This window comes from Ceratotherium simum, chromosome 27, assembly GCF_057802395.1.
Source record: "Ceratotherium simum simum isolate JZ-2026a chromosome 27, ASM5780239v1, whole genome shotgun sequence".
NCBI lineage: Eukaryota > Metazoa > Chordata > Mammalia > Perissodactyla > Rhinocerotidae > Ceratotherium > Ceratotherium simum.
The window spans coordinates 16,326,829-16,332,828 of NC_141926.1; the positions used below are offsets into that span (position 1 = coordinate 16,326,829).

Here is a 6,000-nt window from a genome sequence, read left to right on the forward strand (position 1 = left end):
CTATTATCATCATCCCCATTTTACAGATGAGAAAAGGAGGCACAACTAAGTGAAGCAACCTGCCCAAGGCTTCAAAGCAGATAAATAACAGAGCCAGAACTTGACCTTAGGCAGTCTGGCTCCAGATCTTCCACTTTTAACCACTTTGCTTACTGCCTCTCTGTCAACTGCACAGTGATCAAACCCACAACTTCAGTTCTGTTAATGCTATGCACTCAGTCAGCCAGAAGCCCAGGTTTCATTGTGGTGTAAGTCTATATTTTATCTGCAGTCCTGAAACGTTCACTCTCTCCAAGGGGCCTGGATTCTGGCAAACAGTTCTCAAATTACCCATACCTTGGGCTTCAGGAGGTCACCTTATTTGGATATTTTAATAAATCAAAATAGTTTCATAAATCATCCATTCCACCACTTAAAATATGCCTTCCACTTAGTAGAACCCTCAGGAAATGTGAGTTTTAGGATTAAAACAATTCTCTCACTAACAGACCACTAGTCAGAAATTTGGAAGGAGGCAACGATTTCTAAAACATAAGTCTTGGCAAGATCAGCATTGTGAAGAGCATCTCTGACAACTGGTCATTTTAAAGGGCTTTGCAATCCTTATTCTGAGCGTCACTTCTCACAGTACAGGAGTGTTCAACTATGTGATTTAACTAAATGGTAAAAACTAACTAACCCCCAGCATGCCTAGAAAATTGATTTTCCAAACAAATCACATTTTCCTAAGGGGGGAAATGCCACTTTCCAAGTGATTTGCTGAATATGTAGTCTTATTAATCCTTGTTAAAGGGGGTGTAAACTTAGCCCCCAAAGAACGCAGACTTCAACAGCATAGAGTAGTTTTTAAAGAATCTGTTATATGCAAATTACACTCCAACGTGTAGATTATCTTCAGGTGTTCCTATTGCATCCTTCTACATATTACTACACTTCAGATCATATACATTACATAAACCAACCACCTGGCTTGTCTCCAAATTAAAAATACACGGTATCATATGTAATGGGGAACTCCGTATTTTTTGTATTTCCATTCCTGACATCAACAATGTAATAAGAAATTGACACTCAAGCCTCTACTCTTTACAGTATAAAAAGAATAGAACTACATACGAAATAAAAATTAAATGAATATTAAGAACATTTTGAAAAAATGATAGCTCTTAAGAGGAAATCAGAAGTTAAAAAAAAAAAACTCCAGTTGTTGAAAGAATGTTATTGGCAGGGATTAACAAATTCTTTATGTTCCCCAACAGAAATAGGGGGCATGCATCCACATTATATAATATGTATATATTACTGTTAATCTGTATCTTGATGCTTAATGTCTTTCTTATTTTATATAAAGTTTTAAAAATCAAAGTTTTAATATTTTCTTCCAAATGAATCACCTTACACTCTACTTCAGAAACCCTAATCCCTAAAAAATTCATGATTTCTAATCTCCTCTAGTACCAAACTTAAAACAACAAAATTAACCACTTTTTTCTACCACAAAATGTTTTAAATGAACTATCATCAGTAGGAATTAGTCATTCTTTTAACCACAGGTAAAGGTCAGATTCGCCCACTCCACATTTCCCATCCTCAAACTCTTTTAGCAATAGGAACTAGTATCCTTGGGTCGTGTGCTCATCTTTAAAGCAAGAAGTAATGATCCAAGATGTAAAGACACCAGCACCATAAATAAGCGAGTGAGACAGATATATATGGTTTGCCTTTCATTAGACAGCTCTTTCTGGACTTGACCCAATGAGACCTGCTAATCCCACCCATATTCTTTTTACCCTCACCTCTGCCACCAGAAACTACTGGCATAAGCATGAAAAGCCAAGGGCCATGAAAACCAAGAGGAAGTCTCCTTCTGTGTTCTCATAAAGAACTCTTTATAAAGAACAAATTCGGTTCACTTTTTGAAATGTGTAAACCACACGACAACAAAACCACAAAAGGCCAACAGAAAACAAAGTACTGTCAGATTAGCAAGTATTTTTGTTACAATACTGTTACTAGGTTACTTCTAGCTGCAAATTTCTTCCCCAGTTTTAGCTCTCTCCAGCACAAACTTATTCTCAGGCAGTAGGTCACGAGGCTGCTCTGTGTTTAAACACCCCCTCGGCTCCACTTGGCCACTTCCTAAGAAAAGCTCTTACACTTCACCCACTTATTACCTGTATCAAAACAGACAACCCCAGCTGAGTCTCCTTCAGCCCTCTGAAGCAACCCGTCTTGAGTGCTCCTTGGCCTTTTATAGTGGAGGCATGTGATGGGAGTATCTGCACCAGCTGTTCCTAATTACCTCTCAGGCTGGGGCGAATGACTCAGCAACCCAACTTTTTTAAGGAGTCATCCTACCTTGTTATCCAACCAACGTAGTATTGAATGAACAACGGTAAACCACTCGACACAGCTACAGCTTAAACAACAATAATACACGATGCGATGTAATTATTAAACCAAGGCCATCCTACTCCAAGCTGACTCACCAAGAGTCTTCCTTTCCCAAGGCTTCTTTAATCCAAAGGCAGAAGTGGCAAGTGCCTTCAAGCCCAGCCCAGCCCTTGCACCACTACCCAAGACCAGGAAGAAGCAAGCCCTCTTCCCATTTCTCTGCTTGACCATGTGAAGCGCTCAAGTGCTCTGTCACTAACACGTCCGGTGTTTCCACCCTTTATCTTTCTGAACCGCCTTAAACGCACACCCTCAGGGATGTAACAAGGAGTGTTAAAATATACAAGCAAAGACCTAGTAGTGGCATTCCCCACGGATAACAGTCCCAACGATGATAGAATTCTCCAAAAAGATAAGCATCCCTACAAAACAGTCTTTGTTCCTCCAAGCATGACATTATGGCTTGTTTTGCCCACACACGTTCTTCCACAATTACTACTACACTGTACCTTGAATCAGCGCAAGTCTAACGCAGCAGACTCACTGCACAAAAGCATTCCGCACGATTCTACTCAATGACAGGAAAATGCTGTGCAAGAGTGAGAAAGCAATGGCCCTCGTGTGACAGCAGACGAGCACAAAGCTGGAGCCTCTGTAATCCACGCCCACTCTCACCGTATTGTGGGAGTCATTACAACGTGCGGGCGAAACTCCAACAAAGGGAGCCCTGGGATCTCCGGTTTCCTAACCCGATCTTCGCTGAACGCAGCCCCGCAAGGCGGTATTTCTGCTCCAGCCACACGCTCGGCCTCTCTTACGCGATTACACGCGCGACACACACCCGGGCTGGGAAGACGGGAGGCAGACAGTCGCCGGCTGCGGAGGCTGGTGGGAGGGGCGGGAGGACAATACGGAGCCGGGCCGGCCGCGCGGGCGGTGCTGATGTGTCACAGCCCGGGCGGGCCTCGGCTGGGCGGGCCGGGATCGGACCCCGGTGAGGGGAGGCGGGGTAGGGAGCGCGCGCCCGGACCCCGCGGCCCCCGGCGCAGCCCCGCCCTCCGCCCCCCGGCCCCCCGGCCGGCCCGGGGGTAAAGTACAGCGTGGGCCCGTCAACAACAGCGCCGGCCGCGCGCAGGCCCACGGGGCGCCCCTTCCGGCGGACGCGGCCGCTTCCAGGCGTGGGGGCCGCCGCCCCCCGCCGGCCCCACGGAGCGCCCCCGCCCGGGCCCCCCTCGCCGCCTCCCCCGGACCTGCCCGCGGGCCGCCCCTCACAGGCCGGCGGCACCGACCGCGCGCCGCCGCGCGGACTCTCCCGGGGAAGGGCGGGCGGGACGGTCGAGCCACTCACCAGAGCCGAGGCGCGGCGCGGCCCGACTGACGGCAGCGGGAGAGCCTGGCGGGCGGCGCGGGCAGTGGTCAGATGACTCACGCTCAGCCCGCGGCCGGCCGCCGCCTCTCTTTCCCTCCCCTCACCTCCCTCCCCTCAGCCGCCGCGGCCGCCGCCGCCTCCAGGCGCCGAAACGCCCTCCCGCTCGACGCCCCGCCCCATAGGCCCATCTCTCGAGGCCCCGCCCAGGAGGCCCGCCCCGCGCGGTTAGGCCCCGCCCCCACCAGAGGCCCCGCCCTGCCGCCCACGAGGCCTCACTCCTCCCGCCGGGGCGGGGCGGGATCCCGGCGGCCTTGGCCACGCGGCCTGAAGCCCACGCGCGGGGCTGCGGGGAGGGAGCGCGCCGGCCCGGGGCGGGCTGCGCCTCGGGGAGGCGGCGGCGGGCTCCACGCACGGCGCCTGAACGGAAAAGCCACCCGAGGACCGCCTCCTGCTTCCCGGCTGAGGGCAGAAAGGAAAAAGCTGACGGCCTCCTCGCCCCAGGTGTTGCCAGGACGCCAGGAATCGAGCAAAGCCGCCGCGAGCCCGGAGGACCACAGGAGAAAGGACAAGCGCTGGCGACGTCCCTCCCCAGACCGTTTCAGGGGTCGCTTCTGGAAGCCCCCTAGGCAGAGCTCCTCCCTTGCCTTCCCGTGGCCGGGCGCCGAACTTCGCAAGGTATTTGAGCTTACTGATAGGAAAGTATCAAGTGCATCCAGGATTTTGTAGAAAGCATCTGGCAGCCCTACTTCTGTCTGACAAAGGAAACAACAGCGTCGGCTAACAGGTGTTCCCTTTACCCTGTGGCTGCCAGGAAACTTGGAGCCGGGTTCAGCGCCCAGTGGTGTCAGCGGCTGATCTCAAGCCCTGGTCGGGCTTCAGTCCTCTGGTGTTTATTCTGGTGTTTATCCAAGTGTCAGTTTTAAAATTATGTTCCCAAGCCATTTAGCACCTCTGGAAGTCAAACAGTGTCTGCAAAGAGAGATGCGCACGTGGCAAAGCCTATGCTTATCAATCTGGAAGGAGACGTGAACACACTGGGACCTGCCAGCCACACCCAGCAGCATCAGGGTGTGTGGTCTCATTCTTGAACACAGGAAGACAGCCCTGGAGCTCCCAGGGTGGAAAAGGCTACCAAGATAATAAAGTCAGGTATTATCACTAGCATAACTGCGTTTGTACTCACAGGCTATGGGGCTTAGGGACATTTGAGTCACATCCAAAATACATGAGAAAATGACAGAAGTGAAATTGTATGGGAGTGCAAGGGGTGAAGTGATTCACTATGACCTAGAATCAAGGCAGCAGGTAGTATATGCATTGGGTCTCAGCTGGGAAGAATAGGGCCCAGCAGTCCAGGGAGGGAAGTGCATATGCAAAAATCCAGAGGTAAAGGTCAGATGGCATTCCAGGCTGTGATTTCGTGGTGGGGTACAAATATCTAGGGAGAAAGGAGGAAAGGACAGTTGGGCATAGATGGTGAAAGGATTGGGGTTCTTACACACATGGGAGAGTTTTTGAGGCTTCACTCTTCCACCCTAAGCCGCTGGAGTTATATTCTTCCTTCCTCCCACACCTTTGCCTTTTCTTCTAGAGGAAGAATAGGCCCTCCTCTTTGGGAGGAACTCTTCCTTCTTTACCCTGGATAATGGTGGTGATATTTTCTAGCCTGAAAATTACGGCATGTACTCTGGTATGTTTCATCATTTGAAAAGTCTTACAAAGGTATACCAACGTGTTGAGAATATCAAGGCAGTTAGGAGTGACTCTCAAACTTTAGCGTGTGGAAGAATCTCTGGAGCACTTTTCAAATGCAGATTCCTGGGCCCTGCCCTCAAAGATTCTGATTTCATATGTCTGAGTGGGACCCAGGGATCTGCATTTCTAATAGTGATTCTGATGGTCTTCAAACCGCACTTGAGAAGTCCTGAGTTAGAGCTTATGGTGTGCAGTAGGGATGGGGTGAAAAATGAAAATAGGGAATAAAATAAGACCAAGTCGGACTGGGAGGGGCCTCATGCACTGTTCCTAGAATTTGGACTTTATCCCATGGGCTGAAGGGTGTATAGAGGTCTTTATGTTATGATTGTTTTTTGATGCTAATTCCAGAGCACTTCATTCACACCAATTTCATTACCTTAGCTCTATTTGTCTTTAAATATTCATTCACCAATTCCATCAACAAAGTAGGCTTTAAACTGTGGGACGTTACCAACATAAAATAAGCATAGGTCTCACCA

At 49.7% G+C, this 6,000-nt stretch overlaps 1 protein-coding gene across 7 annotated transcripts in view; it reads right to left on the reverse strand.

Moving 5' to 3' along the window:
- Positions 1-3,850, reverse strand: part of BACH1 (BTB domain and CNC homolog 1) — a 48,380-nt gene extending 44,530 nt beyond the window's left edge. For 2 of the 7 annotated variants that reach the window (XM_087418174.1, XM_087418171.1), the window contains exon 1: positions 3,070-3,406. The gene's annotated coding sequence lies outside the window, so the exon portion shown is untranslated. The other 5 variants (XM_087418173.1, XM_087418169.1, XM_087418172.1 and 2 more) reach the window with 4 other exon arrangements.
- Between the last annotated feature and the right edge of the window lie 2,150 nt (positions 3,851-6,000).